Below are 12534 nucleotides of genomic sequence, written 5' to 3'. Positions count from 1 at the left end.
GATCGTGTGTCGGCCCTAGGATGGGAAGCAGGGCTCCATGCGCGGATTACCAATCCGACCCACAGGCGATGGTTTTTTTCATTTTCGGGGTGTCAAAACGGTTTTTTTAAGCAGCTACATGGGGAGCATTTCAGTATTGCGTGAGACCTCAGGTAGGAGACCGCCTTCGCACCACCTATCACATGTCATATGTGGGTGCTAGCTATCTAGCAATCATGTGGCTTCCTGTGGTGTCCCGCCGAATCTGCTGGAAACTTTACAGATTTGAACTAGGGGTACACTTTCCATGGCTCAATAAATTTCGGGAAAAATATTTTTAGGTCTACGACACATCACTTTATCAGCTAATTTTTTTTCCGTTTAGCGCGATGGTGAACGGGTGCACCAGCGCGCCGGTACGGCCATACCGCATCTCAGTTGGACCCGTTTTGGCCAGATGGCAATTTAGACGAAGTCAGAAAATCCCGCGGAGCCGCATGGTGTCATTTTATGTGTCCTAGTAACCACTCCAAAAGTCGAAATTGTGATACGGCAACTTGGAAGACCCTTCACAAATAAGGCTATCACGTCTGGAGTTTTATGGCTTTTAGTGGAAATGAGTGACAACGCATAGTTTGTCGGAACGAGACCATATTTGGCAGATGCGTGGTCCCTGGGATGGGAAGCAAGGCCCCGAGAGCGGATTTGCAATCCGACCCATGGACGATTTTTTTTTTTACATTTTCAGGGTGCCAAAACGTTTTTTTAAGCAGCTACATGGGGCGCATTTTAGATTGCGCGAGACCTCCACGTAGTGGTAGGACACCGCCTCCGCACCACATATCACATGCCATATGTGCGCACTAGCTATTTGGGAATCCTTACGGTTTCCCGCGGTGTCCCGTCGAATCCGCTGGAAACTGACCAGATTTGAAGTAGGGGTACAGTTTCCATCACTCAATAAATTTCGGGAAAAATGTTTTAGGTCTATAACACATCACTTTATGTGCTAATTTTTGTCCATTTAGCGTGTTGGTGAACGGTGCACCAGCGCGCCCGGTACGGCCATTTCGCATCTCCCGAGGGGGCCATTTTTGGCCATATGACAAACTGGACGTCATATTTGGATTCCTCTAATTTTTAGATTCAAAATATGACATGGATGTTATATTTAGATTCCTCTCATTTTCTGATCGATTTAGACATATTATTTGTGGAATTTTGATTTTCCGATTTAAAGATATTAATTATTCCATATTAAATAAAAAAAGACCAAATAATAAAATCATTTTATTGTTATTTGAATTCAACATTATTATTACTTATATATTCATTGTTGTTTACTTAATTAATTGTTTGGAATTCAAAAATAAAGAGGTGTGACATCACGGTCCAAGGGTTAATAGGGTTGTTATGCTATTATTATCAGCAAGGTGTCAATTCTTTAATGAAAGCTCATCCGAATGGAATCAAGAAGTTAAGCGTGCTGAATCTGAAGTAGTGTGAGGATGGGTGACCGACTGAGAAGTTTAACCATGATTGTAATTTGACAGATTAAGTGTACTTAGAGTTAAAAGTGTCTTGGGTGAAAGATAAACAAGTAAGAAAAGAAAAGAAAAGAAATAGTGTAAAATAATTAAAATTTGAAAAAATGTAAACTCTATGCCGAGGGTTTTGCCGTCGGCATAGCAAAAAAAGATTTTTTCGAATTCTTTTTTTATTTTTATTTTTGAAAATGGAAATTTGAATTTTTAAAATTTGTATGCCGACGGTTTTCAACTCTAGCCTACCCCAACTTGTTTGGGACTGTAAGGCTTGGTTGTTGTTGTTGTTGTATGCCGACGGTTTTGCCGTCGGCGTAGCGTGCTACGCTGAGGGCTGGGCTACGCCGATGGCAACAGTGGCTCCGCCGAGGGAGGTAGTCGCCGAGGAGCTATGCCAAGGGCTGCCCTCGGCGTAGCCTATGCCGACGACCAAAATAGGCTACGTCGAGGGTTCCCGACCGTCGGCATATCAGCCCATTCCTGTAGTGGTGAGATAAAACGTGTTTGATCAAGCAGATAACTCCATCTACATAAGTTTGACACGGAAACTGGCGATCACAGAGTTATCCGAGGAGAAACTGTGCCAATCCTTTTGTGATTCAATGAGTACTCATATTATATAGTATTTTTTTATTTCCGTGTCCTCTTCGATCAGTTCTACTCAGTTTTTTCCGGACTCTCAACTTCTGCTCACTTTTGCCCAAGCTCTTGTCTAAAACCCTCACAAGCCCTCAAACGTGGGTCAATGGCATTGACCGTGACCGTGACCGTAACATGCTTGCGAGTGTGGCCGCGTCCCGTAGTGACACCTCTGACTCGCAATCTCTCACACCCAAACATTTCACTGTGACCCCCTAACTAGTGATCTGCTTTATAAAAGGACGGTTACACCGCTCAGGAAATAAAAGGTGGGGGGGATGCATGGGTACGAGCGGTGTCTCCACGGTGCTCCGTGAGGGCGTCGGCCAGCTAGCTTTTGGGCCCCAAGGTCTACCCGTGAAGCAAGAACCAACGACGGAATTTTATTTTGACCCTCAGTGGTATGAGACGCGGAGACCGCCCGACGATGTACCAGCGATGAGTTTTTTTTTACCCATCACCGGTACAGGCTACCAGCGGTCGACCTTCGGTTTTGCGTCACGAGTGCGATTGCAACTATAAGCCTTTTCCCAGTAGTGGCCGTCTCATTTGCTCTGTCCCAGGAGTCCGCCTTAACCTACAATCGATTATATACTTTTTGTGACTTTCTGAGAGGGGCAACACCACCATTGTCGAGGGTACTCCTCGGCAATGCCCTCCGTTTGGGGCTTAGGGTAGATGGAATCCTGTAGGCTGACACGAGACATCGGTTATCAAACAAGCGGGGAAAGCGATTTACCCAGGTTCGGGGCCCTCGATGAGGTAAAACCCTTACGTCTTGTCTGTCTGATCTTGATTATGAAAATATCAGGTTACAATGGGGTGCCGAAGGTTTCGGCTATGATCTCGCCGAGAGGCTAAGTTCTACGGGGACCTAGCTCTGGACTTATGGTGGTTAAGATTGCTAAGATTGCGTGTGTCCTCGGTAGCCCCTCTCCTCGCCCTTATATAGGGAGCCAGATCTCGAGAGATCTGTCCGGGTACGACTAGGTTACAAAGGGTCCTAGTTCTAGACTTTACTTGTATTATCCGTCTCTTCGTCTTGTTCTTCAAGGAATCTTCTTCGGCACCGACGTAGTAGTCCACCTTGCCATCGAGTGTCTTCATGGGCCTCTAGTTGGGCCGCATAGGATAGGGCAATAACAGTTACCCGAAGGGTAATGCCCACGTCAGTAGCCCCCGAGTGTCTAGCCGAAGATATTTCGGGTAGAGACTAAAGCATACCTCCACCGACTGTTCTCCTTTCTTGATAAATCTTGTTCTTCTTGTAACAACATCATCTCCTTCTATCGGGTGCGCGTCCAGCGCTCCCGATGGGAGTAGCCCCCGAGTCTAGGTACGGATGCTTGCAACAGTGCGTAGACTCAAGTTGAGCCACTCGAATGTTTTCTTCTGCCGAAGCTTTCTACATGTCTTCATAAGTCATCCGATACATTTATATCGGGGCTTCAATCTTTCAAGTAAGGTTTAATGCGTAAAGGATATCGAGTAACGTGCCCAGCTTTGCTGGTTAACTGCCGATGGCCAAACAACGCTACTCTACACAGAATCAAGTCCCCGGGCATGATTCTGGAATGCAAAAAAGTTTTGTCGGGTGCGCAATCAGCACTCCCGATGGGAGTATCCCCCGAGCCTGCTCGTGGGTTCTTGTAACCGGGTGCAGACTTAGACCAAATGATTCAATCTTTCTTCAGATATTCCTCTCACGCCCTTCCTTGCAAGAAAGTCTTCGAGTCCAAATTTATCGGGTGCGCGTCCAGCGCTCCCGATGGGAGTAGCCCCCGAGTCTTGGTGCGGATGCTTGCAACCGTGCGTAGACTCAAGTCGGCCCAACCGATGGTTTTAACTTTTATTCGGATACTTCAAGCGGACTTCATGACATCACTGATGACGTAATCACTGTTGTAGTTTTGACTGACTGGACGTGGCCTGACGGGCCCATCCTACTTCTGCGCGGTTCTGTTTAGGAAATGTTAGTCTTCATTGTTTTGATAAGTGTTGTGTGGGTAAACCTATGCTAATGCACCGCCCTTCCTAGGACTAATACATACTTGTGATTATACCCCTTGCAAGCATCCGCAACTACAAGAAAGTAATTAAGATAAATCTAACCACAGCCTTAAACTCGAGATCCTGCTATCCCTCCTCGCATCGATATACTAACGGGGTTTAGGTTTCGTCACTCCGGCAACCCCGCAATTAGCAACCGAATACAAGATGCATTCCCCTAGGCCCATAAATGGTGAAGTATCATGTAGTCGACGTTCACATGACACCACTAGAAGAATAACACCACAACTTAAATATCATAACATTGAATACTAACCAACATAATTCACTACTAACATTTAGACTTCACCCATGTCCTCAAGAACTAAACGAACTACTCACGAGACATCATATGGAACATGATCAGAGGTGATATGATGATGAATAACAATCTGAACATAAACCTTGGTTCAATAGTTTCACTCAATAGCATCAATAACAAGTAGAAATCAACACCGGGAGAGTTTCCCCTATCAAACAATCAAGATCAAACCCTAATTGTTACAGCGGTGACGAGGTGCAGCGGTGGAGATGGCGGTGATGATGATGGAGATGATTGTGATGATGATGGAGATGATGTCCAGCTCGATGACGATGACGATGGCGTCGATTTCCCCCTCCGGGAGGGAATTTCCCCGGCGGATTTCAGCCTGCCGGAGAGCTCTTTCTCTCTCGGTGTTCTCCGCCCCGCAGAGGCGGCTGTGTCTCTTCGCGACTATCCTCTGGTGCTTAGGTTTTCGGGGCGAAGATGTACGCGAAGGAGAGGAGGCCAGAGGGGGCTGTGGGCCCCCTCCTCACAAGGCGGCGCGGCCAAGGCCTGGCCCGCGCCGGCCTATGAGGTGGGCCCACGGTGGCCCTCCTCGGCTCCCCCTTCTGGGTCCCTTCGTCTTCTGGAAAAATAGGATTTTTCATATAATTTCCATCAACTGTTGATCTTCCGAAATATTGCATTCTGACGACGCTTTTTCCAGCAGAATCCTGGCTCCGGTGCGCGATCCTCCAATAATCATGAAACATGCAAAATAGATGAAATAACATAAGTATTGATACGCGTACAGCACGCGTCCGTTGGGAACCCCAAGAGGAAGGTGTGATGCGTACAGCGGCAAGTTTTCCCTCAGAAAGAAACCAAGGTTTATCGAACCAGGAGGAGCCAAGAAGCACGTTGAAGGTTGATGGCGGCGAGATGTAGTGCGGTGCAACACCAGGGATTCCGGCGCCAACGTGGAACCTGCACAACACAACCAAAGTACTTTGTCCCAACGAAACAGTGAGGTTGTCAATCTCACCGGCTTGCTGTAACAAAGGATTAGATGTACAGTGTGGATGATGATTGTTTGCAAAGAACAGTAAAACAAGTATTGCAGTAGATTGTATTTGATGTAAAAGAATGGACCGGGGTCCACAGTTCACTAGAGGTGTCTCTCCCATAAGATAAATAGCATGTTGGGTGAACAAATTACAGTCGGGCAATTGACAAATAACTACATCCTCGGACATAGCATCAATGTTTTATCCCTAGTGGCAACATCACATCCACAACCTTAGAACTTTCTGTCACTGTCCCAGATTTAATGGAGGCATGAACCCACTATCGAGCATAAATACTCCCTCTTGGAGTTAAGAGCAAAAACTTGGCCGGAGCCTCTACTAATAACGGAGAGCATGCAAGATCATAAACAACACATAGGTAATATATTGATAATCAACATAACATAGTATTCTCTATCCATCGGATCCCGACAAACACAACATATAGAATTACGGATAGATGATCTTGATCATGTTAGGCAGCTCACAAGATCCGACAATGAAGCACATGAGGAGAAGACAACCATCTAGCTACTGCTATGGACCCATAGTCCAGGGGTGAACTACTCACTCATCACTCCGGAGGCGACCATGGCGGTGAAGAGTCCTCCGGGAGATGATTCCCCTCTCCGGCAAGGTGCCGGAGGCGATCTCCGGAATCCCCCGAGATGGGATTGGCGGCGGCGGCGTCTCAGTAAGGTTTTCCGTATCGTGGCTCTCGGTGCTCGGGGGTTTCGCGACGAAGGCTTTAAGTAGGCGGAAGGGAAACGCGGGGGCCACACGAGGGCCCCACACACCGTGGCCGCGCGGCCAAGGGCCGGGCCGCGCCACCCTGTTGTGGCGGCGCCTCGTGGCCCCACTTCCTTTCCCCTCGGTCTTCCGGAAGCTTCGTGCAAAAATAGGACCCCGGGCGTTGATTTCGTCCAATTCCGAGAATATTTCCTTTGTAGGATTTCTGAAACCAAAAACAGCAGAAAACAGCAACTGGCTCTTCGGCATCTTGTTAATAGGTTAGTGCCGGAAAATGCATAAATACGATATAAAGTATGCATAAAACATGTAGATATCATCAATAATGTGGCATGGAACATAAGAAATTATCGATACGTCGGAGACGTATCAGCATCCCTAAGCTTAGTTCCTGCTCGTCCCGAGCAGTAAACGATAACAAAGATAATTTCTGGAGTGACATGCCATCATAACTTTGATCATACTATTGTAAGCATATGTAATAAATGCAGCGATCAAAACAATGGTAATGACATGAGTAAACAATCGAATCATAAAGCAAAGACTTTTCATGAATAGTACTTAAAGACAAGCATCAATAAGTCTTGCATAAGAGTTAACTCATAAAGCAATAAATCAAAGTAAAGGTATTGAAGCAACACAAAGGAAGATTAAGTTTCAGCGGTTGCTTTCAACTTGTAACATGTGTATCTCATGGATATTGTCAACATAGAGTAATATAACAAGTGCAATATGCAAGTATGTAGGAATCAATGCACAGTTCACACAAGTGTTTACTTCTTGAGGTAGAGAGAGATAGGTGAACTGACTCAATATAAAAGTAAAAGAAAGGTCCTTCAAAGAGGAAAGCATCGATTGCTATATTTGTGCTAGAGCTTTTATTTTGAAAACATGAAACAATTTTGTCAACGGTAGTAATAAAGCATATGTGTCATGTAAATTATATCTTACAAGTTGCAAGCCTCATGCATAGTATACTAATAGTGCCCGCACCTTGTCCTAATTACCTCGGATTACCGGGATCATCGCAATGCACATGTTTTAACCAAGTGTCACAAAGGGGTACCTCCATGCCGCCTGTACAAAGGTCTAAGGAGAAAGCTCGCATTTTGGATTTCTCGCTTTTGATTATTCTCAACTTAGACATCCATACCGGGACAACATGGACAACAGATAATGGACTCCTCTTTGATGCATAAGCATGTAGCAATAATTAATGTTCTCATATGAGATTGAGGATATATGTCCAAAACTGAAACTTCCACCATGATTCATGGCTTTAGTTAGCGGCCCAATGTTCTTCTCTAACAATATGCATGCTCTAATCATTAAAGTGGTAAATCTCCCTTACTTCAGACAAGACGAACATGCATAGCAACTCACATGATATTCAACAAAGAGTAGTTGATGGCGTCCCCGTAAAACATGGTTATCGCACAACAAGCAACTTAATAAGAGATAAAGTGCATAAGTACATATTCAATACCACAATTGTTTTTAAGCTATTTGTCCCATGAGCTATATATTGCAAAGGTAAAGAATGGAAATTTTAAAGGTAGCACTCAAGCAATTTACTTTGGAATGGCGGAGAAATACCATGTAGTAGGTAGGTATGGTGGACACAAATGGCATAGTGGTTGGCTCAAGGATTTTGGATGCATGAGAAGTATTCCCTCTCGATACAAGGTTTAGGCTAGCAAGGTTATTTGAAACAAACACAAGGATGAACCGGTGCAGCAAAACTCACATAAAAGACATATTGTAAACATTATAAGACTCTACACCGTCTTCCTTGTTGTTCAAAACTCGTTACTAGAAATTATCTAGACTTTAGAGAGACCAAATATGTAAACCAAATTTAGCAAGCTCTAGGTATTTCTTCATTAATAGGTGCAAAGTATATGATGCAAGAGCTTAAACATGAGCACAACAATTGCCAAGTATCAAATTATTCAAGACATTTTAGAATTACTACATGTAGCATTTCCCGATTCCAACCATATAACATTTTAACGAAGAAGATTCAACCTTTGCCATGAATACTATGAGTAAAGCCTAAGGACATATTTGTCCATATGCAACAGTGGAGCGTGTCTCTCTCTCCCACACAATGAATGCTAGGATCCATTTTATTCAAACAAAAACAAAAACAAAAACAAACCGACGCTCCAAGCAAAGCACATAAGATGTGATGGAATAAAAATATAGTTTCAGGGGAGGAACCTGATAATGTTGTCGATGAAGAAGGGGATGCCTTGGGCATCCCCAATCTTAGACGCTTGAGTCTTCTTAAAATATGCAGGGGTGAACCACCGGGGCATCCCCAAGCTTAGAGCTTTCACTCTCCTTGATCATATTGTATCATCTCCCTCTCTTGATCCTTGAAAACTTCCTCCACACCAAACTCGAAACAACTCATTAGAGGGTTAGTGCACAATAAAAATTAACATGTTCAGAGGTGACATAATCATTCTTAACACTTCTGGACATTGCATAAGGCTACTGGACATTAATGGAACAAATAAATTCATCCATCATAGCAAAAGGGGCAATGCGAAATAAAAGGCAGAATCTGTCAAAACAGAACAGTCCGTAAAGATGGATTTTATTGAGGCACCAGACTTGCTCAAATGAAAATGCCCAAATTGAATGAAAGTTGCGTACATATCTGAGGATCACGCACGTAAATTGGCGTATTTTTCTGAGCTACCTACAGAGAGGCAGGTCGAAATTCGTGACAGCAAAGAAATCTGTTACTGCGCAGCAATCCAAATCTAGTATGAACCTTACTATCAACGACTTACTTGGCACAACAACGCACAAAACTAAGATAAGGAGAGGTTGCTACAGTAGTAAACAACTTCCAAGACTCAAATATAAAACAAAAATACTGTAGTAAAAACATGGGTTGTCTCCCATAAGCGCTTTTCTTTAACGCCTTTCAGCTAGGCGCAGAAAGTGTATATCAAGTATTATCAAGAGATGAAGCATTGACATCACCTTGGGCTTTACCCTTACCTTTCTTGTTCTTTTTCTTACTCTTTGATTTAGGGAATATATGTATACCCCCGGTGTAGAGGTGAATTTTAGGGTGTCTTCTCCCATATCTATGACTGCTCCCAAAAGTTTCAGCAGGGATCTTCCGAGTGTGATTTGTCCTGTTCCTGCACATTCAATAACAAGATAATCAATGGATATTGTTCTCCCAAGAATGGTTGTATGCACACCTGCAGCTATTCCTTTAGGAATTATAACGAAGTTATCAATAAGAGTTATTCCTTCTCCCCTTCAACGAATCCCCAAAGTTTCAAAGATTCATGAATACTCTTAGGCATTAGGCAAAATTCAGACATAATATCACAATTGGCATGAAGAGTTTGGTCACCGATAACAATTTTAATAGTAGGATCCCATAATGAAGGTTCAGAGTTCACTAAAACTTGATCAAGACGGTTACGAACATATGTATAATTTTCATTCAAGCAAGATGCACTTGTCTCAAGAGTGTTCAATCTATTATAAATGCTAATAAGGGTTGAATCAAAGTTATTAGCTGAATCATGTGATGCAACCAACTTTTTTATGGCATTAAAAGCTTGATCCCCATTGCAATGAAGGAAATCTCCTCCCACTACAGCATCCAAGGCATATCTATAGCGAATCATAAGACCAAAATAAAAATTACTAAGGAGCAAACTTAGAGTCATTTGAGGTTCAGCTTTACGATAAAAAGTAAAAATTCCGGACCAAGCATCTTTAAAACTCTCCTCATCCCCTTGTTTAAAAGTGAAGACTAATTCCTCGAGTGAAGAAGTAACAAGTGCAGAACTAGACATGGTAACAAAAGTAAAATGCAAGTAACTAATTTTTTTGTGTTTTTGATATAGAGTGCAAGACAGTAAATAAAGTAAAACTAGCAACTAATTTTTTTGTGTTTTGATATAATACAGCAAACAAAGTAGTAAATAAAATAAAGCAAGACAAAAACAAAGTAAAGAGATTGGATTGTGGAGACTCCCCTTGCAGCGTGTCTTGATCTCCCCGGCAACGGCGCCAGAAAATATGCTTGATACGCGTACAGCACGCGTCCGTTGGGAACCCCAAGAGGAAGGTGTGATGCGTACAGCGGCAAGTTTTCCCTCGAGAAAGAAACCAAGGTTTATCGAACCAGGAGGAGCCAAGAAGCACGTTGAAGGTTGATGGCGGCGAGATGTAGTGCGGCGCAACACCAGGGATTCCGGCGCCAACGTGGAACCTGCACAACACAACCAAAGTACTTTGTCCCAACGAAACAGTGAGGTTGTCAATCTCACCGGCTTGCTGTAACAAAGGATTAGATGAATAGTGTAGATGATAATTGTTTGCAAAGAACAGTAAAACAAGTATTGCAGTAGATTGTATTTGATGTAAAAGAATGGACCGGGGTCCACAGTTCACTAGAGGTGTCTCTCCCATAAGATAAATAGCATGTTGGGTGAACAAATTACGATCGGGCAATTGACAAATAAAGAGAGCATGACAATGCACATACATGATATGATGAGTATTGTGAGATTTAATTGGGCATTACGACAAAGTACATAGACCGCTATCCAAAGCATGCATCTATGCCTAAAAAGTCCACCTTCAAGGTTATCATCCGAACCCCTTCCAGTATTAAGTTGTAAAACAACAGACAATTGCATTAAGTATGGTGCTTAATGTAATCAATAACTACATCCTCGGACATAGCATCAATGTTTTATCCCTAGTGGCAACAACACATCCACAACCTTAGAACTTTCTCGTCATCGTCCCAGATTTAATGGAGGCATGAACCCACTATCGAGCATAAATACTCCCTCTTGGAGTTAAGAGCAAAAACTTGGCCAGAGCCTCTACTAATAACGGAGAGCATGCAAGATCATAAACAACACATAGGTAATAGATTGATAATCAACATAACATAGTATTCTCTATCCATCGGATCCCGACAAACACAACATATAGAATTACGTATAGATGATCTTGATCATGTTAGCCAGCTCACAAGATCCGACAATGAAGCACATGAGGAGAAGACAACCATCTAGCTACTGCTATGGACCCATAGTCCAGGGGTGAACTACTCACTCATCACTCCGGAGGCGACCATGGCGGTGAAGAGTCCTCCGGGAGATGATTCCCCTCTCCGGCAGGGTGCCGGAGGCGATCTCCAGAATCCCCCGAGATGGGATTGGCGGCGGCGGTGTCTCAGTAAGGTTTTCCGTATCGTGGCTCTCGGTACTGGGGGTTTCGCGACGAAGGCTTTAAGTAGGCGGAAGGGCAACGCGGGGGGCCACACGAGGGCCACACACACCAGGGCCGCGCGGCCAAGGGCCAGGCCGCGCCGCCCTTTTGTGGCGGCGCCTCATGGCCCCACTTCCTTTCCCCCTCGGTCTTCTGGAAGCTTCGTGCAAAAATAGGACCCTGGGCGTTGATTTCGTCCAATTCCGAGAATATTTCCTTTGTAGGATTTCGAAACCAAAAACAGCAGAAAACGAAGAATCGGCTCTTCGGCATCTCGTTAATAGGTTAGTGCCGGAAAATGCATAAATACGATATAAAGTATGCATAAAACATGTAGATATCATCAATAATGTGGCATGGAACATAAGAAATTATCGATACATCGGAGACGTATCAAGTATCACCTCGAAATATGAAATATATCAATGAATAACAGTAAATTATGATATAAAATAGTGATGCAAAATGGACGTATCAATCATACTCATTTGTCCACGTGGTGGCGAAAAAGACTCGTTAGAGTTGTGGGGCTGAACCTGCTGAACCTGGTGCTGAGGTGGCGGTGGTGGTGGAATTGGTTGATGCTGCTGCTGGATGAGCTTCTGCATCTCGATGAACTGTCGACATTCCCTGAGCGAGTGACTTGACTTTTTCTTGCCGTCTTTAGGGTCGATGTACGCATGTAGGTAGCAAGGGGCGTTTATCTGCCCAGCGAAGGGTAACTCGGGGGGTCCTCGTAGGCCGTGGTTTGTAGTTGCCACGGTTCCCAGAGTTACTCCGATTGCCGTCATTTCGATCGTCTCGCGTGTCATCATACCGATCATCTCATCGATCGGAATATCCCTTGGCTACCAGGTTGTTGTCATCGTAACTGCGGTCTTTCCTTTTCTTACGACGATCTCTCCGACCACCCGAATCATGCCTCAGTTGATCGTCGTCTTCGTCGTCACTGCGTTGTCGAGGCCTTCGCACGTTGTCTCCGCCATCAGCCCAG

The sequence above is a fragment of the Lolium rigidum genome, chromosome 2 (assembly GCF_022539505.1).
Source record: "Lolium rigidum isolate FL_2022 chromosome 2, APGP_CSIRO_Lrig_0.1, whole genome shotgun sequence".
In the NCBI taxonomy this organism is placed as follows: Eukaryota; Viridiplantae; Streptophyta; class Magnoliopsida; order Poales; family Poaceae; genus Lolium; species Lolium rigidum.
Note: the sequence above shows the minus strand (reverse complement) of the source record.